The sequence below is a fragment of the Ursus americanus genome, chromosome 30 (assembly GCF_024610735.1).
Source record: "Ursus americanus isolate L20-20 chromosome 30, mUrsAme1.1.p, whole genome shotgun sequence".
Taxonomy (NCBI): Eukaryota; Metazoa; Chordata; class Mammalia; order Carnivora; family Ursidae; genus Ursus; species Ursus americanus.
The window spans coordinates 22,167,533-22,191,979 of NC_142156.1; the positions used below are offsets into that span (position 1 = coordinate 22,167,533).

The following is a 24,447-nucleotide window of genomic DNA, read 5'->3' on the forward strand; positions in this document are numbered from 1 at the left end:
ACACCAATGTACTCCCCGTACTGAGACCTTGGCTTAGGTGAACCCCTTTGTTCATAACGAACCCACGGGCTCATGGTGGGTCAGTCAGAAAGGGTGGTAGGTTTTGTCTGCACCCCACGGCTCAGCCCTGGGTGAACGTCCTGGCTGTCCGTATGCCCAGCAGTTCTGACAGTGCGGCCTCTCTAGACCGATTTCTCAGTCCTTCTCAGCAGATTAGAGCTGGCTGCACCAGCATCCGACTGGTGATTATTAGATTCCCGCTCGTCCATTCTCCCAGCACCTCCCAAATCCTCGGATGGTGAGGAAGTCCAGGGACGTAAGACATGTTCCTTCCACTCAAGTCAGTCATCCCCTCACTGGGAAAACCAGACCCACGGGGAGCAAGCAAATGTACATACCTCATTATTAAACGCAGCACGGACTGAAAGTATCTGGGGGCTTTAGAGAAAAGAGGCGAGCCAGGCACCACCAGAGTGGGCTTCGTGAAAACATTCAGCTGGGACTTGCGAGGAGAAGCCGAGCACGTAGTTCTGTGAGAAGACGGAAGGACGTTCTAAGAATTTGATCCAAACGGATTCTTACTGTTGAATTTCGTTGGTCAGGATCATCGTGGTTGAAAAGCACAAGGTTAAGCAAACACAGACCGACACTTCCCTCCCCCAAAACACCTTCTGCCCCACCACACCCTCTTCCTTCGCACTCAAAAAGCAAGATCAGCAATGGGTTTTTGTAAGTAGTGGAGCCACACGGGGAGGGGGAGGGGGATAGATTTATGTATGCTGTTGCCCGAACCACAGCCCGGGGACTTTGGCCCGTATCATGCGAGCAATCAGTAGGCCATTGGATGGAAAAGAAAAAGATGGTACTAACTTTGAGGCTCAAGCCCGGGGCACGGCCTTATCCCTGCCCTTACAAATGCCTAGGGAGAGAGGATTCCTTAGGAGAGCCTTCATTGCTAGAACCACCCGTCCACAACCAGGTTCCCAGGCACCTCTTGGTCTGGGACACGACCGTCTCTTTGGCAGGGATTTGCTTCGCTCTTAGTTTTTTGAATCTGCCCTGTAAAACACACCAGCTATCTTGCCCGTCTCTACCGTTTTCTTAACTTGTTCTGAGCTCCGTTCCATTGGGAAGGTAATCAAAATCCTTAGGGAAAATAGAGAAGTCATGGCGTGACCTTTGGACGATTAAACCAAGGATAATAAACGCCTCCCAAATATTGGGATTTTTTTCACTCCAGTATTCCCAGCAAAACCAAAGACTTAGAATTCATGTTTAAGTAAGCCTTGTGCAAAACTAGTTTATTATGGTAGGTCCTGACGATCCACTGTAGGCAGTGAACGTACCCCCTTTCTCTACAATGCTGGCAGGTTGTGATTTAGTGCAGAAGTCATTGCCACCAAATGGATTACTCACATGGAGACATCACGGGACAAAACTACTGAGTGCTCTAAATTAACCCACTAATGCTAGTCTTCGTGAATATTGCATGGAGATCCCAGGAAGGGAGGGAAAGACCTTCGTATGTATGGAGGGTAAATTCTGCGCTGACATTTAGAATAGTCACAGTATTTATGTCCATAGCATGCTTCACATCAGAGCGCTCTTCGAGGAGAACTCAGACGTGACATTTACTTATTTGTACTTTGAGCTTTCGTAGCTTACATGGTTGATGCATAATTCATTCCAGAAGTCCTTTGGCTCACCAAAAACTAATCCAGTTTATCCCCTTCCAATGCAACTTCAAACACATATGACAAGACGTGTGGATTTGGGGCTAGAGCGTGGCTGTGTGGAGCACAGGAAAGCTAGACTCAATATTTCGCTTTGGTCCTTTCGGGAGTCTTTAAATAGAATTTCTCATTATACGAGAGTCTTGATCTATTTTCCTTGAAATAAATCATTATTCATTAGTAAGCAAAGATAGACATTGGCCCTGGCTGATAAGAGAAAATTAACTAAAGATAGCTTTCGTGTGTATTGACATTTCCACCCTAACCATAGCATAAAAACATAATTAGTATTCTCTTACTATAATGATTCATAACTGAACACTAGGTGGCCCGAACAAATATTCTGCCATTTCGTTGCTGTCACTTGTCAGACAAGATTTCTCTGTTCCCCTCAAGTGTGCACCCCCACATTCACAGCAGCGTTATCCACAATGGCCAAGACATGGAAACCAGCTAAGGGTCCGTCAATAGGTGAATGGATAAAGAAGTTGTGGCAACTATGGGCAATGAAAGAGTCTCCCACCTTAAAAATAGAAGGGAATGCTGCAGACACAGCGCCGTGGATGAACCTAGAGGACAGGATACTCGGTGAAATTAGCCAGACAGGGGAAGACAGACGCTAGGACCTCACATATGTGGAATCTAAAAAAATAAAAAATTCAAATTCCTAGAAATAGAACAGTGGTTACCAGGGACTGGGGGGAAATAGGGAAATAGGGAGCTATTCGTCAAAGGGAACAAACTCCTAGTTATGAGGACGTTCTGGGGACCTGACGTACAGTGTGGTGATGAGATATCAAGCATACAAGGCAGAATTAGCGAAGTTCGCAGCCCAGAGAGCGGTCGGTGGGTGAGGCGGCGAGGTGTGGTGCTCAGCGCGTGGAGGAACGTCGGCCAAATCACGCCATACTCTAAGCCTACACGCTCGTCAGCTAGACCTCAGTAAAGTGGACAAAAAATGTTTAACAAGGCCGAGTTGGGAGGACTCCCGCCCCCCTAAGATGCCTCAGTGAGCCAGGAAGCCGACTCTGCCCTACCCCGCAGGCCTCAGCAACTGAATTTAGGATACATGGACACACAGGTGCCGTGTTTAATATCTTCTCTCTTGGGGGGGGAAAGGACGAGGCATTGCGGGGGCTGTGGGACACCTTTGTTGAGTCCCCCTCCCTCCTCCGATAGAAAAGTTGCGTCCCAGAACAAGAAGAGGGGATTCGGTACAAGGCGGGCAAGAAACACCTGTTACAGCGTATGGGGATTTTCTGCCAGGCCAGGTATCCCCCTGCTTGGCACACACACGGGGAGAAGGGGAGAAGGAGCTCCAGTAAACCCTGAAATGAAGGACACTCAGAGTTCTCTACCTATAAAAAAAAAAAAAAAAAAAAGCAAACCATAGATGTGAGAAAATACGCATCCGCTGTGTCTGGGCGGAGCACACAGGAAGGCAAGCAGACACGGCATCCTGAGTTCTTACCTTCTGAGACAGCCACACTTTAAAGTCTGGGCCCGCTGCCCGCTCATTCGCTTACATAAAGGTGCTATGAATAGAACCCTGTCTTCTCCTTTCCTGCTGAAAGTGCATCACAAGCCCTCTGTACACTATGACAATCTTGAAATTGAGGACTTTTATTTTTCAAAGTAAATATTGTAAAATTATTTTGGAAAGGCTGCCAAGCAATGAACGAACAACAGTGTCCATGGTTTCATTACCCACATCCAGCACCTTCCATCCATCCGAGCCTCTTCCTAGATGTCCATTCTGCAAGGTAAGGTTTCTGGAAAAAGTTAGGGGACGCTGGCATTGAGCAGAGCTGTACCCTGATGTCGAGTCTCACCCAGGCAGCCTCTAGCGAACGTCCTACCATCATTTGTGACCCCAGAATATTCCCAGACCCTAAACAAACCCTGCTACCTGGTTGCACGGCCAGGTTCCCCTCTCTTCCACCCCGTGGTTCTCGCACTGCACAAATCCAGAGCCCCGGCCCCGCCCGTGGCTGCGGGCTAGGGTTCCACTCTCAAAACCAAGATGGGTCTTTGCAGGTTTCAGTGACACCGCTGATTTTCAGAACCGTACTCCTTTACTATTAAACAAGACCAGTCTTTGGTAACTATATCAAATCTCGTTTTGTAGAAACTGTTCCTACCCTGCAAGCACTGCTCTAAGCCCCTCACCAAGGTTAACAGTTTTGCCATTTACAGCAATGAAGGCGTGGTTGTTAAACCCATTTTACAAATGGAGAAACGGAGGCTCAAAAGTCACGCGACCTCACACCAGTTTGAGCGCAGGCGTCAGGACGGAGGCCAGGGCACCCACTCTGGGGTTTCTGATCTCATCTGGTTTGGAGTACGAGCCTCTTGGGAGCAGGGGGGTTGTGCTGCTGGGGTTCAGCTTCCTCACCCCATCACCACCGGCAGCAGGAAAGCCCTGCTCGCACGCTCCCATACAGTTAGGAGCAGGAGGGTGTTTTTGTGCAAACCACCTCTAGCGATGGTATCTTGTAGAGTATGCTGTTCCCTCAGTATTGCCAAGTCCCAGACCACCATCTGGTTGGAACTCAGCCCCAGATACCGGACGACACCCTGCAAAGCCCCTCCTTAGCCACCTGTAAGACGCCCGCTCTGAGTAGCAAATACGCCTGCTGCTGGACTGTGGTCCCAGGCCTGAGAATCACCAGGCAAAGCTCGAAATACTTTGGAAGCCCCAGGTGCCACCTGCAGAGATCCCCAGCCACCTCCGAGGGAAGGTGGACAGGGGTCATCGTATCAACTCCCCTCTGCTCGTAATGGTGCCCAGGCTTGAGAACCACGTCAGAAGGAGACATTGGACTCATCCGTATGATAGGAAAGGATGCGGTGCGCTGTCTGAGCGGACCTCGCAGCCCAGGCATGGAGCCCCAGTGGTCACCGTGACTGCGGTGGACACACAATGCCGAGTGTGCCCGGGAATCCCACGAGAGGAAGGCCACCCCCCCAGCTACCCAGGATGTTCTGCGGGCTACTTCGGCGGGGGAGCGGAGAGAGGACCGCATTTAGAACGAGGTGCGGCGTGGTGCCCTGGAGTGCAGATCAGAACTGGTTTTGATGTAATATTGGACCATTTAGGGAGTGTGACAGGCAGAATACCCCCACCCCCAAAAAAGTATCTGGTCTCTAATCCCCAAAACTTAAGAGCTACATTATGGGAGGGAACGACTTTACAGATAGGATTAGTGGTCCAGACCTTGAGAAGATGGGGAGAGTATCTGATTATCCACAAGGGATCAGCCTAATCCCACAAGCCCTTAAAAGCAGAGAACTTTCTCTAGTTGAGGCAGGAGAGAGGCAGAAGTCAGATTCAAAGCCTGAGGGGGAACACAGCAGGTCCTCGCACTGGGTTTGAAGATAGAAGGACAAGAAATGTATCTGGCAGGCAGCCAACGGGGAGAGGGGGACCCCCAGCCCCACCGAACTGAAGGCTGCCCCGACCTGAACCAGAGCCAGGAAGGAGATTCCCTCCCAGAGCCTTCAGGTAAGAGCTCAGGCCGGCAACACCGAGCAGGCAGGAGTCCCCTGCTGGACTTGGGGTCCACGAAACTGGGAACATAAGTGCACGCTGCTGTGAGTCGACCAAGCTTTACCGTGAAGACCCATGACGAGAGGGAACAGGCCGCCCCTCCTGCCAAGCCGTGTGATAAACCAGGAAAGAGTCTATGGACAACGGTGCTTCAACCCGAAAAGAGGTGGACGCTGGAACCACAGCTTTCCAGGAAGCATCAAGTTATCCGGAAGAAGCAGAGGGCCAGCGGTCCCCCGATGCTCCTGTTAACTGATGAGATGCTCAGAGACGAAGTGATCCGTGAGTAGTGCAGGAAAAATCATCATGGCACGGGGCTCTCCATTTGTCTAGAATTGAGTAACGGAGGTTCTCTCGGGTTCAACTGCCTCATGCAGCTATTTCTTTGAGAAAAAAGTTTCATTTCCATTGTTTAAATAGGAAGTTAAAAAAAAATCAATCTACATGACACGGGCATTTTTAAAGTCTAATTTAGTGAAAGATGTATGAAAAATGTAGAAAAATCACTTTTCCCTAGTAGTGTGGATCTGAATTCTTTTCTATTTATATGCAAATGTCCGAAGCCCGAGCCTATTTGATGTTTGACAATTTTGAAATATCGCCGATTTCATAAACCTTACGTTAATGAAGTCCTGATAAGATAGGTCTTTCGGAAAGCAGTTTCGGGAAACGCGGTCCTAAAAGGAAAGTTTTCAAATGTATTTCTTTGTTCTACAGAAAGCCACAATGAGCGATTCTTAGATGTAATCTTTTTTCCCCTCCACATTACATGGAACACGTGCTGATCCTTCCTTAATTAAATGTTAAACTTAAAAATAAACACCAGCCTCACAGAAGCAAATCGAACTGGCTAGATCCTCCAACCTCGCCTGGAATGACCTGCAAAATCCCACCTACGGAAGGAGCTTCTGTTCAGAGACTCTGGTCTGACTTCCTCAGCATCTCCTGGGGTTTTACTTGATTGCCTGAGTTTTAACTGTACTTAAGTTTCCCCCTGGAAGACAAGCATATAATACAAATTAGCCAAATTACCTAAGTCTACTGAAAAGAAGTGAGAAAACGCTGTGGTCCGTGCAGAAGGATGGTGTCGCAGAGAGCGGCTATATGAAGAAAGTTTGCCTTATTTTTAACCACGCTGCTGGGGGAAAAGCAGCCCGGCTGAACATCGCTTCATTTCCGTGGTTTAGGAATGTGGCCGGAATACAAACCAGAGAGAAAATAAGGCTCCAACCTCTGCCTGGTGTTCCTCTTAGATTTTCGGGTTCTGAAGGGGGAGGGTGGAGCAGAGAAGAGGGGGCACCTCACTGCACATTAGCACGGCGGGAATCCAGCCTGGCCCCTGCCGCGCCCCAGCAGCCGTCCGGTGGGGTTTTAGTAAAGGGTGTGTAGGTTTCTTATATAGGCCTTAGTTTTGTGGGTTTGTTCCTCTTGGTTTCCTGCACCCAAGTACCTCCCCTTGCTAGCCTCCTCCCTTTCTACAAGAGGATCTTCTGGGGGGACTCCTCGGGAGTGGAGGACAAGGCAGCTCACCCAGGCTGGGGGGCTCGCCAGCACACAGCGGAGGGCAGAATGCCTTTGGCAGAGCCGTGCTTCAATTTATTCCGATCGACACAAGAAAATCCCCTCCCCTGTAAAGATACTACACATTGTTGTAACAGTCCTTGTTAAGTAACACATAGCATTACATCCTGCTGCTTGGTCCTCCGAGCTCTTGGCTTACAAAAATACGGTGTGTCCCGCCACATTACTGAATTGCTCTGTAACTTCTAATAGTTTGGGAGTGGATTATACAAAAATCAATGCTCAGAAATCAGTTGCATTTCTATACATGAATAATGAGACTGAAGAAAGAGAAATTAGGGAATCCATCCCATTTACAATAGCACCAAAAATTATACGTTACCTTGGAATTAACCAGAGACGTAAAAGATCTATATTCTAGAAACTACAAATCACTCTTGAAAGACATTGAAGACACAAAAAGATGGAAAAATATTCCATGCTCATGGATCGGAAGAATTAACATAGTTAAAATGTCCATGCTACCCAGAGCAATCTACACTTTCAATGCTATCCCGATCAAAATACCAATGACATTTTTCAAAGAACTGGAACAAATAGTCCTTAAATTTGTATGGAACGAGAAAAGGCCCCGAATCTCCAAGGAATTGTTGAAAAGGAAAAACAAAGCTGGGGGCATCACGTTGCCGGATTTCGAGCTGTACTACAAAGCTGTGATCACAAAGACAGCATAGTACTGGCACAAAAACAGACCCATAGACCAATGGAACAGAATAGAGAACAGAAATGGATCCTCAGCTCTTTGGGCAACTAATCTTTGACAAAGCAGGAAAAAACATCCAGTGGAAAAAAGACAGTCTCTTCAATAAATGGTGCTGGGGAAATTGGACAGCTACATGCAAAAGAATGAAACTTGACCACTCTCTCACACCATACACAAAGATAAACTCCAAATGGATGAAAGACCTCAAAGTGAGACAGGAATCCATCAAAATCCTAGAGGAGAACATAGGCAGCAACCTCTACGACATCGGACAAAGTAAACTTTTTCATGACACATCTCCAAAGGCAAGAGAAACAAAAGATAAAATGAACTTGTGGGACTTCATCAAGATAAAATGCTTCTGCACAGCCAAGGAAACAGTCAAAAAAAACTAAGAGGCAGCCCACGGAATGGGAGAAGATATTTGCAAATGACACTACAGATAAAAGACTGGTATCCAAGAGCTACAAAGAACGTCTCAAACTCAAAACGTGAGAAACAAACAAATCATAAAATGGGCAGAAGATATGAACACTTTTCCAATGAAGGCAGACAAATGGCTAACAGACACATGAAAAAATGTTCAAAATCATCAGCCATCAGGGAAATTCAAATCAAAACTACACTGAGATACCACCTTACGCCAGTTAGAATGGCAAAAATTGACAAGGCAAGAAACAACAATTGCTGGAGAGGATGTGGAGAAAGGGGATCCCTCCTACATTGTTGGTGGGAATGCAAGTTGGTACAGCCACTCTGGAAAACAGTGTGGAGGTCCCTTAAAAAGTTAAAAATTGAGCTACCCTATGACCCAGCCATTGCACTACTGGGTATTTACCCTGAAGATACAGACGTAGTGAAGAGAAGGGCCATATGCACCCCAATGTTCATAGCAGCATTGTCCACAATAGCTAAATCGTGGAAGGAGCCGAGATGCCCTTCAACAGATGACTGGATTAAGAAGTTGTGGTCCATATATATAATGGAATATTACTCAGCCATCAGAAAGAACAAGTTCTCAACATTTGCTGCAACATGGACGGCACTGGAGGAGATAATGCTAAGTGAAATAAGTCAAGCAAAGAAAGACAATTATGTGATTTCTCTCATCTATGGAACATAAGAACTAGGAAGATCGGTAGGGGAAGAAAGGGATAAAGAAAGTGGGGTAATCAGAAGGGGGAATGAAGCATGAGAGACTATGGACTATGAGAAACAAACTGAGGGCTTCAGAGGGGAGGGGGGTGGGGAATGGGATAGACCGGTGATGGGTAGTAAGGAGGGCACGTATTGCATGGTGCACTGGGTGTTATACACAACTAATGAATCATCGAGCCTTACATCGGAAACCGGGGATGTACTGTATGGTAACTAACATAATAAAAAAATATTTAAAAAAAACACAAAGATACGGTGTAGCTAAAAAGGCTTCCAGAGGCTGGGAAGGGCTCCCCCTGGCAGTTATGGGAAGGACAAGCCCCTACCGGGGCTCCCGCTGTTGCTGCCGGGATTTCAACAGTCCATTATTGGGCCCGGGGTTAGAAGCAGGAATTTTCAGAGGAAAATAGGGTGGGAGGGAGAGCCTGGGAAACCAGAGGATTAAAGCTCCACCTCACGGACTGTTACTGGAGGTGGGATCTGTGGTCCCCAGGACGGGGAGGGAAACGGGGTCTCGGGTGGCCCTGGCGCTAGAGGAAGGGGCACGTGTGAACTCACTGAGGAAGTGCACCTTGGATCCGTGGCCCCGGCGCGAGGTCAGACCCTCCAGAAGCTGTTAAACACCACGCTTGGTTTCTGACTGCTTGGCGTACAGGCGAGCAGCAGGAGCCCGCCAGCACCAGTGTGTGGTGACTAGTTCACCCCCGTCTCAGAAACACAGCACCGCTGCGCAGTGTAGACCTGCAACCTCCTTCCAAAACTTCTAGGTCAGACCTTTCAAACTCCAAGAATGCTTTGGAATTTAGAAAGACGTGGAGGGTACATATTCCTTCCCGTCTGCCGCGAGGTCTGGGGCAGCACCCCAGAACTGAACCCTCGAACCTTTCTACAGGAGACCGTGGGCACACACCCCACATAGGATAAAGCCCAGCACGAGCCTTCTAGGAGTTCAGATCGGGGTCTGCTGTCAAGGTGACACCAAACCAGAAAACACATTCCCTCGGGTATTTAAAAAACCTTGGGACCTACAGTAGTGGGGGAGGCATCGCCCTTCTGATCAAATGCACCTGCCGATTTTATCATCTGCCCCCATCAATGGGCGAGGGCGAGGGCGAGGACGAGGACGAGATGGCGGGGTTTGCCCTGCTCGCGGTGCTGCGGGGACCCGTCTAGGGAGGGCTTTTCTGGGTAAGAGCATCCTGTCTTCAGTGTGGGGCATTCTACAGAGTTCAGGAAGCTCATGGCTCGGGTCCTCCTTGCAGGCACTTACTTTGCTGGGTGAGGAAGAATCATCACAGAGGAAAGGCCAACAGCAAAACCAAGCTCATGCTGAAAACCACGTCGCATCTAAAATGTAAACATTGACCCTCAAATTTGAGCATGGAGTTGACTGACCAGCCTCACCCCATTTGCGCTCTATTTCAGGGGAATTCAGAGCACATGCCTGGCTCCCTACATCAACCCAGACAGGAAATCACGACCCTGCAGTGTCCGTCTGGGGAGTCACCCACCACTCTGAGCAAATTCACGGTCCTGCCAGATATTCTGTGCTTTAAACACGAAACACAGGGAGAAACCCCTTCAAGGAGGGGGGGTGGGGGCTTTCCCAGCCTGTGAGCCATAGACTGTGTCCCTCCCTGCAAGTCCACATGAAGCTTTAAGCCCCAGGGCTGAGGTATTAGGAGGCGGGGCTTTGGGGAGAGAAGGAGGTCCTAAGGGTGAGGGCTTAGTGCCCCAGGGGGGAGAGCAGCTCTCCCTGCAAAGCCACAGCGAGAAACTGGCCACCTGCAAACAGGGCAGAATGCCTCCCCCAAGAAGCAAGTTCTCAGACACCTTGCTCTGGACCCCGCAGCCCCAGAACTGTGACACAGAGGAGGGGAGGGGATTTGGGTACAGCCCCGGAGCAGACTAGAAGGGGTGAGATTTGCGTTGATGAACTAAAGCCCCTGGAACATGGTAAAGTAGGAGTTTCAGATATGCTAGCTTGTATAGTATTAGATACTCGTAAATAACCTTTCAGAAACTCTGCAATCCCATGCGGCAGGTGAGCACGGAGACGTTCCACAGCTTCCAGCACCTGCTCTGTGACGCTCAGTACCTGACAGCACGGTGCCCTAGAGCAGGACGGCGGCCCCATCGGGGGCACAGCCCCCAACACAGAATTCGCAGTTAGTGATGTCAGTGCGCTCACGACGCTGATTGTCATCCTCCCCATCCAGGTCCAGAATGTTCTCATCGCTCTAACAGGACACCTGCAGCCATCAGGCAGGGACTGCACATTTCCCCTCCCCCAGGCCTGAGAGCCATGTGCCTTCCATGCATCGGCCTCTTCTGTGCATCCCGGGTAAATGGTCCTACAATCTGTGCCCTGTTCTGATTTCACCGAACACCGTGTACCAACACGTCACTGTCTGCGGCTGAATCCTCTTCCCCTGGAGGGACGGACCACGTCTTGTGTATCCGCCCCTCTGCTGACGGGCTCGGAACGATCGTGTATGAGGCTGCACACGTTGGGTCCTGGCAGCGTGTGCCCCAGGGTGGGGCTGCTGGCTGGAGAGATCATCTCATGTCTACATGAGGAACCAGCCCAGGATTCTGCGGCTCCTGGACACAGATCCCTGTCCTCAGAGCAGAAGTCAGAAAGCAATCAGATGGAGGGCCAGCCCGAGATGCCCAGTGTCCCCAGGTGGGAAAGCCTCGACCTGCATGTCTGAGCCGAGCTCTTCCCGTCCGACTCCCACAGACATTGAAAGGGCTGATGACCTACGACACAGTAAGCTTCTGTCAGCCCGTCACGCTGCAGCTTAGAGAAGATTGATGGGAAAGAGGCAAAGCCTGCAGCGTGAGCTGCACAATAAGGCCCTTGGAGTAAGAAGCCACCCCTCTCCTGTGAGCCCTGTGTCCCCAGCACCCGGCATGGTCCGTAATGCCCACTGGGAGTTCGGGCGGGAAGCTGCAGAACTTGGGGGATGGTCATCGGCACCCAACAAGGAGTTTGAGAAATATTTCCTGTTTCCAAGCCAACAAGGAATTGGCCAAGGAAAGGGAGGGGGGCCTGATGTTCCCGGCAGAAGCGGCCGCAACATGCAACATTACAGAGGTGAGGAGGATGTTCCCACATTTAGGGGACAGTAGATGGTGGTGGGATGTGCTAAACAGTGCAGAGAACACAGTTTAAAATCAGGTGACATGAGGCAGATATGCTAACGTAGCGACCTGGAACGCAGGGATGAACACCGGCCTTCTACAGATCTAGGATTTGGGGTTCAGAGACGTTCTCCCCCCTTCCCGTGCAGCAGAAATCCAAGGGATGAGATGTGCTTTTGCCCTATTGTTCCTGCCACTTCCTTCGAGCACCAGTCCCCAAACTGCACTTCCCAGGACTGGGCAGAGGTCTGCGTCCAGGGGAATGGGACACGAAAGCTGGATGGGGACAGTGCCCATGAGGATGCGGCCCTTACATTTCTGACCCTGCATGGCTTCCTGTTCCCTGCCTAGGAGACGTCCAGAGCCCTGGCAAATGTCACGGGTCCCAGTCAGGCCTCTGAGCTGTAGTGGTGCCCAAGCAAAGAGCTGACCTCCCTGAACACGCGAGCTTCACCTGGGAACGGCCATTGCACCTGGTGCCCTTCCTGCCATCCTGCCCGTGGACATCACAGGGGCCTGCCTCCCCTTCACCCCCACTATGCTCGCTCCTTCCTTGCCGAATGTATCCTAACATAGATCTCCTGATGTTTCCGTTTCTCCTGTAGAACACTCACTGATACCCTATTTATGCTGAAATCAAATTCATGAACAAGTCACTGGGGAGTTCACAGATCATGAATAAACGGAAAGCTACAGGGTCCCTAGAGGCCCCTCCCACCTCTGGTAGGCAACCCCGTGTGCCAACAGCGCCCTCTGCCCAGGGAGCCAGCCGCCCACTGAAGCACCTGCTAGAGTCACAGCTGGAGCTCCCAGCCAGCTGCGCCCAAGCCCCGCCCCCAGCTCCCTGCAGCTGCTGCAGCCACGCCCACGGACAGACCCACATGCCCTGAGTCTGCAGCAGTCAGGGCCCAGCCATGCTGGACGGTGCATGAAGGCCACACAGGCGACACCCCTGGAGCCCCGGGCTTGGGAGAAGGGGGCTGGGGGGGAGGGTCAGACTCCTGCTCCTCACAGGACACCTTGTGCAGAAACACATTTTTTCAAGACCTGAAGACATAACTGATCTGAGTACAGAGAAACAGGCCAAGTGAGGAGACAGGGAATATGTTCAAAAGACGACAAAACTTCAGAAAAAGAACTCGAAATGGAGACCAGCGATCTGCCTGATAGAGTTCAAACTAAAGGTCATGAAAACCTCACTGAAGAATAAACAAGGTGAGAACTTCAACAAAGAGAAGATAAAGAACCAGGCAGAGCTGAAGAATGTAACTGAAATGAAAACTAGCGGGAATCAACAGATGAGATGATGCAGAAGAAATCAGTGATCTGGAAGACAGGCTCCTGGAAAGCACCCAACTGGAACAGTAAAAAGGAAAAGAATTTTAAAGCATAATAGTTAAGGGACATTGAGATACCTCAAGTGTATTAGCATTAACATTAGGGATCCCACAACAAAAAGAGGAAAGGCCCAGAAAATGTATTTGAAGCAATTATGGTTGAAAACTCCCCTAACCTGGGGAAGAAACAGACACACACATCCCTAAGCAAGGAGTCCCAAATTCGGTGAACCCGAGAGACCCACACTGAGACACTGTTGTCCAAGTATTGACAGCTAAAAAGAATCTTAAAAGGAGCAAGAGAAAAACAACTTACGTACAAGGGAACATCCACAAGGCCATCAGCTGATTTTTCATCAGAAACTCGTGTGGTCAGAGATATTCAAAGCACTGAAAGGAACACGTGCAGTCACGATTACTCTCTACCCAGCACGGTTACCATCAGCATTGAAAGAGAGATAAGGAGACCAGCCAGAGCTAAAGGAGCTCAGCACCACTGCACCAGCTCTGCAAGAACCGTTAGAGGGACTATAAATGCATAAAGAAGGTCATAATTAAATATTATGAAAGAACAAAATGTCACTGGTGAAAGTAAACATAGTGAAGGCAGTGAATCAACAGCACTTGCACAGCTAGTAGGAAGGCTAAAGACCAATATAGTCAAGTCACCAAGACCCACGATAATCAGTCAAGGGAAACAAAGACACAAAATACGTCAACAAATGGGGTGTTGTGGTAGGACTAAACACGAAGTGCTTTTACAACATGCTTTGACTTAAGTGACGGTTGACTTGACTTAGACTGCTGCATGCATGTGATGTTAGATGGGCCTCATGGTAACCACAAGCCAAATACCTGTAATAAACACACGTGCAAAAATTAAGGATTCCAAGCATAACAATGAAGTCATTAAATCAGGAGGAAAAGGAACTAGGAACTACAAAATCCAGAACATTTTAAAAAGGCAACAAGTGTGTATCAGTAATTACACTAAATGTAAATGGACTAAACAGTCCAGAAGACACAGGGTGGCTGGATGGATGAAACCAGATCTGCTGCCCACTAGAGACACACTTCATGTAAAGACAGTCTGAAAGTGAAGGGTGGGAAAAAGATTTCATACAAATGAAAACAAAAACCTGGGGTAGCAAACCTGCATCACACAAAATAGACTTTCGAGAGAGAGACTACAGGAGGCTGGGAAGATGGCAGGAGGACCCGAAGCTCACCTTGTGCCACGGATACCACTAGATAATACCTGTGTCTAACACCGAAAACGATCCCAAGACTGGCAGAACAAACCCCACGAATAAGTGCAGAGAAGAGGCCACATCGAAGAAGGTAGAAAGAATGAAGTCACAGCCTGGGAGTGAAATGCACCATGCATGGAAAAGGGCAAAGGACAGACTATCACCCTGGGAAGCTATATGGGGAAGACAAATCCCTATAACCTTTACCTTTGAAAGGGAGAGAGGTCAAATTTCCTAAGTTCTTAGGACCAGTTGGACTTGAAGCCTGGAATTTTAAAACCAGTGGGCTCAGCTCCGGGAGAGGATGGAGGGTGTTAGGAAACTGAGTCCCCACCTTCAAAAGGGAGAACGAAAAAACAGCCCGCACAGATACAGCAAGAAGCAGCAGTTTAAGTAAGACTAGGGTCAGATGGGAGACAGAGTGATGTACTCATCTCACAGTGTGGCCTGGAGACACAGGGAACATGGAGAAACCCCTCCAGGAATAAAGGAGCTGGCAGGTGCCACTGCCTTCCACAGCCCCCAGCATAAAGCACAACCACCCACAGGGACCAGCAACTGCCCGCTCTACAACTCATTTTCTCACACCAAGCCCTGTCCCCCATTCTCAGGGCAGCTCCCCTTCCTGGTCACACTTGCCTCAGTCCCCGCATGGTGGGCCCCCTTCCCCAGAAGCCAGCACAAAGCTAACCAGCACCTCATCTCCACCGCACACATTCTGCAGAGCCGTGGACAGGTGGCAGCAGGTCTCATTTCATAGGCAGAGAAGCCTACACCTCGTGAAAACGCCCCCACTGGTCCAGGGACCAAACACTGCCCACAACAGGCAAAGAGAGCCTCTGGACTGAAGGGAACGTGCAGCCGGGACACACAACACCACGCACCTGAAGTGGGGGTTCAGGCAACCAGGGGACACTGCACTACAGGACCTCTTCTCCACAAGCTGGTACCCTCCATCACAGAACATGCAGCTGAGTTTCCAGAGACAGAGAAACAGGGTTAGACAAACTGAGGAGACAGAGCAATGTCTGCCAAAGGAAAGAATAGGACCAGACGCCAGCAAGAGACCTAAGTGAAATGGATCTACCTGATAGCGACCGTAAGTAATGCTGATAAAGATACTCAGCCTGAGACTGGAGGACATCAGTGGGACCCTTAAAGAGATAAAACAAAAACAAGAACCATAGATGAATCCCCCAATAAATGGAATTCAAAATACACTTGATGGAATACATAGGCTGGAGGAAGCAGAGAAACCGATTAATGACCTGGAGGGCACAATGGACATTAAGCTGAGCAAATGAAAAAAAAAAAAACAACACAACACACAAACTGAGACTCATCTTAGGGACCTCAGTGATTCTATCAAGCATAACAACATTCACATTATAGGGATCCCAGAAAGAGAGGAGAGAGAAAAGAGGGAAGAATATTTGTAGAAATCATAGCTAAAAACTTCCCTCATCTGGGGAAGGAAACACATCCAGACCCAGGAGGCACAGAGATTCCCCCAAAAGTCAACCCAAAGAGGTTTCCAAAGACATACAGAAATTAAGACAGCAAAACAGTGGCAAAGAAAAAAATGTAAGAGCAGTAAGAAAAAAAGATAGTTACACACAAGGGAAACCCCATGAGGCAATCGGTGGATTATTCAGCAAAAACTTGACAGGCCAAAAGGGAGTGGGGCCTGATATACTCAGAATGCAAAAAGGAAAAAAATCTGCAACCAAGAATACTCTATCCAGCAAGGCTGTCATTCACAATAGAAAGAGGGAGAGTTTTTTCAAATGAGAACTCAAAGAGTTCATGACCACTAACCCAGCACTATGGGAAATATTAAAGGGGACTCTGAGTGGAAAGTAAAGACCATAAGTGAGTATGAAAAGTAAAAAAGAACAGCAGTAAAAATGACTGATTTTTATAAATACCAGTCAAGGGATTAATAAACTATGACACCATATATGTAAAATGGGGGGGTCAGGAGAGTAAAGGGTGGGTTCAAGCTTAAGTGACCATCCACACAGATTATTGTGGAGGGTGTTATATATATAAACTGAATGGTAACCACTACTTAAAACCCACTGATATGCCCCCCAAAAAAAGAGGAAAGATAGAAAGATTTAAAGTATATCACAAAAGAAAGTCAACCCACCAAGGACCAGAGAAAAGCTACAAAAACCACAAAACAAGTACCAAAATGGCAATACATATCAATATTTACTCTCAACGTAAATGAACTAAAATAGGGCGACAGAGGGGAGAAACAAGACCCATCTGTGTGCTGCCTACTAGGGACTCATTTCAGACCTGAAGACGCCTGCAGACTGAACGTGAGGGGATGGAGGAAATTTACATGTCAAGTTAGACTAAACAGATGTTAAAACAAAGACTAACAGGAGAAAAAGAACACTATAATAATAAAGATGACAATCCAACAAGATATGGTAAATATTTAGGCACCCAACGTGGGAGCACACACATGCATTTGAGAGTTAAAAACAAGGAAAATACTCCAAGAGGGAAAAAAGGGTAGGGGACTGTCACACTGCATTTACATCAATGGACAGGTCATCCAAACAGGACATCAGCAAGGAAACAGGGGCTTTGCATGACACACTAAACCAGATGGATTTAACAGACTCTGAACACTCCATTCTAGAAGAGAGAATATACATTCTTTGTGAGTGCACATGTAACATTCTCCAGAATAGATCACGTATTAGGCCATAAATCAAGTTTTAACAAATCTAACAGAAGCCATACCGTGCCTCTTTACTCAACACAACCCTATGAAACTAGAAGTCACCACAGGAAAATCTGGAAAGATCACCAATACATGGAGGTTAAGTAACATGCTACTAAATAAATGGGTCAAACAAGAAATCAAAAAATTTAAAAATTACATGAAAACAAATGAAAATGAAAACATAACGGTCCAAAAATCTTTGGGATGAAGCACGAACAGTTCTAAAAGGGAAGTTTATAGATACAGGCCTACCCCGAGGAGGAAAATCTCCATCTAACCTTATACTTAAAGGAACTGGGTAAAAAAGCCCAAACCCAGCAGATTAGAGCAGACTTAAATGATAAACTAAAAAATAGAGATCAATGCAACCAGGAGCTGGTTCATTGAAAAGATGAACAAAATTGATAAACCTCTAGCAGGACTCAATGAGAGAGACAGAGCGCAAGCACATGTGTGCTCACACCAAAATTGACAAAAATCAACAAGAGGAGAAATACCACCACAGAAAAATTATAACAGATTATGAATAACGATATATACCAAAAATTAGACAACCTAGAAGAAATGCATAAATTCCTAGAGACATATAACCTATCAAAATTGAAAAAAATCGAAAATTTGAATCATATGGTCCTTGTAATTGATGCAGAAAAAGCATTTGACACAATACAGCATCCTTTCCTGATTAGAACCCTTCAGAGTGTACGGATAGAGGGTACATTCCCCAAGTTCATAAAAACCATCTATGAAAAGCCCACAGCGAATATTATTCTCAGTGGGGAAAAGCTGAGAGCCTTTCCCTTAAGATCAGGAACAAGACCAGGATGCCGATTCTTGCCATTCTTGTTCAACACAGAAGTCCTAGCAACAACAATCAGGCAACAGAAAGAAATAAAGGTATTCCAATTGGCAAAGGTGAAGTCAAACTCTCTCTTCACAGATGACAGGATACTTTGTGTGAAAAACTCAAAAGACTCCACCCCCAAATGACGAGAACTCATCCAGCAATTCAGTAAAATGGCAGGATACAAAATCAATGCCTTTCCTATACACTAACAATGTGACAGTAGAAAGAGAAATTAAGGAATTGATTCCATTTACAATAGCACAAAACCCATAATATATCATGAAATAAACCTAACCGAAGAGGTAAAGGAGCTTTACTCTAGAAACTACAGAACACTGATGAAAGACCGTGAAGACACAAAAAGATGGAAAAATATTCCCTCGTCATGGATCAGAAGAATAAACATTGTTAAGATGTCTATGCTGCCCAGAGCAATCCATGCTTTCAACGCCATTCTGATCAAAATACCAATGCCATTTTTCAAAGTGCTGAAACAACCCTAAATTCATGTAGAACCAGAAAAGACCCCGAATCACCAAGGAAATGTTGAAAAAGCTGGGGACATCACGTTGCCTGATTTCAAGCTATACTATAAAGCTGTGATCGCCAAGCCAGCATGGTCCTGGCAAAAAAACCAACACATAGATCAATGGAAGAGAACAGACCCTCTAGAAATGGACCCTCAACTCTGTGGTCAACTAATCTTCAACAAAGCAGGAATAAACATCCAGTGGAAAAAAGTCTCTTCAATAAATGGTGCTGGAAAAATTGGACAGCTCTATATGCAGAAGAATGACACTTGACCACTCTCTCACACCACACACCAACGTAAACTCTAAATGGATGCAAGACCTCATTGTGAGATAGGAATCTAACAAGATCATAGAGGAGAATGTAGGAGGTGACCTCTTCGACCTTGGCCACAGCAATTTCTTTCATGACACATCTCTAAAGGCAAAGGAAACAGAAGCAAAAATGAACTTTGGGGCTTGATCAAGATAAAAAGCTTCTGCACAGCCAAGGAAACAGTCAAAAAAACCAAGAGGCAGCCCACGGAATGGGAGAAGATATTTGCAAATGACACTACAGAGAAAGGGCTGCTAGCCAAGATCTAGAAAGAACTGCTCAAAGTCCACACCCAAAAAATGAATAATCAAGGCAAAAAATGGGCAGAAGACATGAATAGACACTTTTCCAATAAAAACACTGGAATGGCTAACAGAAACATGAAAAAATGTTCAACATCATTAGCCATCAAGTAAATTCAAATCAAAACCAATTGAGATACCACCTTACACCAGTTAGAATGGCAAAAATGGACAAGGCAAGAAACAAATGTTGGAGAGGATGTGGAGAAAGGGGATCCCTCTTACACTGTTGGTGGGAATGTAAGTTGGTGCAGCCGCTCTGGAAAACAGTGTGGAGGTTCCTCAAAAAGTTAAAAATAGACCTATGTTCTAGCAATTGCAAAACTGGGCATTTACCCCAAAGATACAGATGTAGTGAAAAGGGGCACATGCACCCCAATGTTCATAGCAGCATTGTTCACAATAGTCACATTGTGGAAGGAGCTGAGACGCCCTTCAACAGACGAATGGATAAAGATGTGGCCCATATATACAATGGAATAGTACTCAGCCATTAGAAAGGATGATTACCCAACATTTGCATCAACATGGTTGGAACTGGAGTTTATGCTTACTGAGATAAGTCAAGCAGAGAAAGACAGTTATCCTATGGTTTCACTTATTTCTGGAACATAAATAGCAGGGAGAGCATTAGGAGAAGGGAAAAATGAAGGGAGGGAAAACAGAGGGGAGATGAACCATGAGAACCTATGAACCCCAGGAAACAAACTGAGGGTTCTAGAGTGGAGGGGGTGGGGGATGGGCTAGCCCAGTGATGCGTATTAAGGAGGGCACGTATTGCATGGAGCTCTAGGTGTCGTATGCAAACAATGAGTCAGGGAACAGTACATCAAAAGCTAATGATGTACTGTATGGTGACCAATTAAAAAGCTTTAATGAAAATTTAGGTAGAAGTGCTATGCTTATTTTGTTTCTTCTAAAACATACTACCCCAAATAACTAGTTATAGAAAACTAGTTGAAAAAGTTATAAATGGACTTAGAGTATTGTAGGACACACAAGAAAATGTTCCTGATATTCTTGAGTGAGATAAAGCATCTTACCAGGCGGGGGAGGATTTGAATCAGTAATTCAAAAACTCACAAAACTCCAGGACCAGACCTCTTCACAGATTTATACCAAATATTTAAAGAGTTAATACCTTTCTACTCAAAGGATTCAAATAAATAGAATAGGAAGAAAAACCTCCAAATTCATTCTAGGAGACTGTATCTCCCTGTTACCAATTCCAGATACGGACATCTCTCCCTCTCACTCACTCACACGACTATAGGCCAGTATCTCAGGTGAACACAGACCCAAAAATCCTCAACAAAATACTGGCAGAATGAATCCAACACCACATTAAAAGAAAATCATTCGCTGTGATTAGTGGGATTTACTCCTAGAATGCAAGTGTGGTGGAATATTTGCAATCAACAGGCACCTTACATCAATAAGAGAAAGGATAAAAACATATGTACACATAAATACAAGAACAAAATGGATTAAAGACCGAAATGTGAGACCTGAAAGCAGAAACCTCCATAAGTAGAGCACTGGCAGTGGCCGCGACATTAGCCGAAGCAAGCTTTTTCTAGATATATGCACAGAGGCAAGGGAAACAGAAGCAATATTATTGGAACTACATCAGAATAAACTCCTACACAGCAAAGAAAACAACAGGCAACCGATTGAAAGGAAGATATTTGCAAATGACATATGCAATAAAGAGATAGTATCATATACAGAAATAATGCAATTCACCCCAAAAAATAGTCCAGTTTAAAAATGAGAATATGGGGGCGCCTGGGTGGCACAGCGGTTGAGCGTCTGCCTTCGGCTCAGGGCGTGATCCCGGCAATCTGGGATCGAGCCCCACATCAGGCTCCTCCGCTATGAGCCTGCTTCTTCCTCTCCCACTCCCCCTGCTTGTGTTCCCTCTCTCACTGGCTGTCTCTATCTCTGTCGAATAAATAAATAAAATCTTAAAAAAAAAATGACAATATGACATGGACATTTCTCCAAAAACATGCAGATGGCCAACAGACACATGGAAAGTCGCTGGATGTCACTAACTGTGAGGGAAATGCAAATGAAAAACCACAATGAGGTATCACCTCACACCTGTCAGAATGGCTACAATCGCCACCACAAACCACCACCCCTGGAGAGGATGTGGGGGACAGGAGCCCTCTAGCCCTGTTGGTGGGAATGCAAATTGATGCGGCCACTGTGGAAAACAATATGGAGTTTCCTCAAGGAAGTTAAAACTAGAATTACCCTGTGATCCAGTTATCACATGCCTGCTATGTACCCAAAAGACAAAGACCCTCATATCGAGGGGTGCACGCACCCGTATGTTTATTGCAACATTATAATAGCCAAATTACGGAAGCAGCTCACGTGTCCGTTGATAGATGAATGGATAAAGAAAATGTGGTATATACACAACGAGATATTATTTAGCCATAAAAAAAATCAGATGTTGCCATTTGCAGCATGGATGGAGCTAGAGAGCATAAACCTGAGCCAGAAACAGACAAATACCATAACATCTCTCTCATATGTGCAATTTGAGGGGAAAAACAAGCAAAGGAAAAAGAGAAACAAGAAACAGACTCAACTATAGAGAACAAACCGATGGTTATGGGGCAGGGGTGGGGGGTGTGCGGCGATGGGAGAACTAGGAGAGATTAAAAAGTACACGTACCATGATGAAAAAAAAAATTAAGGTTGATATCCCTAATATAGATGGAAGCATTCTCAAAATATTAATTGGCAAACTGAGTTCTACAATATATGAACAAGACCATACACCGTGATCAAGTGGGATTTATTCCAGAAACGCAAGGGTGGTCCAGTACCTATCAATGAGATACATCGTATTAACCAAACAATAAAAGCATATAATAATGGCAGGAAAAATACTTAAAGTGTAACATCCATTTATAACAACTCTCAAAGTCAATATAGAAATAATAGAACTCAACATAATAAAAGGCACATATGACACACACTCAGATAGCTTCATCCTCAATGGTGAAAAGCTGAAATCTCCTTCTCCATGAAGGAAGGAGGATGCCCCCTCTCACCACTTTTATTCCACGTGCTATCGGATGTCCTAGCCACCACAATCAGACAAGAAATAAAAAGCACCCAAATTGGAAAGGTGAAACCATCACTCTACCTGCAGACAATGTGGTACTATCTAGAAAACCCCAGGACTCCGCCACATTGCTGCTGGAACGAAGGAATGAATTCAGTAAAGGTGCAGCACACACAACGTAGGTAAGTATGTTCCATTCCTATGCCCGGATAACATCGGAAAGGAAAATTAACAACCCCACTGCCAATTATATGGAAAACAGAATACCTAGAAATAAACTTAACTGAGATGAAAGACCTAGTCACTGAAAAGTATAAGACACAGGTGAAAGGAACTGAACGTGACACAGATGGAAAGGTAACCCACGCTCATGGGTTAGAAGAATTTTGTTGAATTCCCAAACTACTCAAAGCAATCTAGAGTCCATGCAATCCCCCGTCAAAGTATCAATGGCATTTTTTCATAGAAGTGGAACAGTGAATCCTAAAGGAATCCTGCAGTTTTCAAAACAAAAGATCCCGAATAGCCAAGGCAATTTTAAGAAGAACAAAGCTGGAGGATCTCACTCCCGGATTTCAAACTATGGTACAAAACCGTCGTAATCAGAACAGTGTGACATGGGCACAAAAACAGACATAGATCAAAGCAACAAGAGACTCTAGGACTAAACCATGTTGATATGGTGAATTGATCTTTGACAAAAGCGTCAGGAACATAAAATGGGGGAGTCTCTCCAACCACTGTTGGGAAAACGGAACCAACCTCATGACGAAACTGGACCACTCTCCGTCCAGACAAATCTCAAGGTGGATTAAAGACACCAACGCAGGACTGGAAACCAGAAAACGTCTAGAAGACAACACAGGCAAGGCAGTAGGCATGTGGACAATGGTCTTAGCGATATTTTGGGGGGGGGGTTTGTTCGTTGGATTTTTTAATTTAAATTCAATGAGCAAACGTATAGTACAATAGTTCTTGATGCAGTATCAATGATTCATTAGTTGTGTAAAACACCCAGTGCTCATCACGTGCCCTCCGTAATGCCCACCACCCAGCTGCCCTGTCCCCCACCACCTCCCTCTCCACAACCCTTAGTTTGTTTCCCAGATTCGAGAGTCTCTCATGCTTTCTCTCCCTGATTTCCGCCCAGTTTTCCCTCCCTTCCCCATGACCCTCTGTTATTTTTTTATATTCCACATAGGAATGGAAGCATATAATTGCCTTCCCCTGATGGACTTATTTCACTTTTTTTTTAATCTGTGTCCTCCAACAAGAGCAACAAAAGGAAAAATAGGACTCCAGTCAGAAAAGTTTTTGCACATTGACTGAAACGGGAGAAGAGATTTTCGACTGATACATCCCATAAGGGATTAGTATCCAAGATATCTAAGAATTCCCACAACTCAGTATTTTAAAAATCCAATTAAAAATAGTGCAGAGGACAATAGGGGAAGGGAAGGAAAACGGAAGGGGAAGAAATGAGGGACAAACAAAACGAGGCTCCCGAGTCCTGGAAACAAACTGAGGGATGTGGAGAGGGAGGTGGTGGGGGACGGGGCAGCAGGGTGATGGGCATTACGGAGGGCATGTGATGTGAGGAGCACTGGGTGTTAAACGCAACTAATGAATCATAGATTATATCAAAAACTAAATACATGTTTTCTAATTGAATTTAAATAAAAAATTTAAAAATAGGGAAGAAAATGAGCAGAGGACCTGGACAGACATCTCTCCATAGACGACAGACAGATGCCGACACATGAAAAGAGGATCAATATCCCCAATCATGAGGACAAAGTAAATCAAAACCACAATGAGATTCGCTCACACCTGCCAACAGCGATTTTCAAAAAGAAATACAAAGTGTCAGAAGGATGTGGGATGAAGGAAATCACTGTGCCCCGTTAGTGGGAACGTGAAATGTGCAGCCACTGGGGAAAACAGGACAGATTCCTGACAAATTTGAAAACTACCATATGATCCAGCAATTTCTTCGGGGTATTTTTGCAAAGAAAACACGACATCGCAGAGATGCTCACACCCCTAGGTTTGCTGTAGCGTTACGTGCACCTGCCACGACCCGGAGCAGCCGAGCGTCCGTCGGAAGATGAAGGGACAGAGATGCGTGTAGGGACACACGCGTGTTATTACTCAGCCGT

General features: G+C 46.2%; 1 long non-coding RNA gene across 1 annotated transcript in view; it reads right to left on the reverse strand.

Annotated features, from left to right (window-relative positions):
- Window positions 1-404: 404 nt before the first annotated feature.
- LOC148107457 (uncharacterized) overlaps window positions 405-24,447 on the reverse strand; it is a 68,684-nt gene continuing 44,641 nt past the window's right edge. Inside the window, exon 3 of the long non-coding RNA XR_015722304.1 lies at window positions 405-530. This is a non-coding gene — a long non-coding RNA (uncharacterized LOC148107457). The remainder of the gene's footprint in view (window positions 531-24,447) is intronic.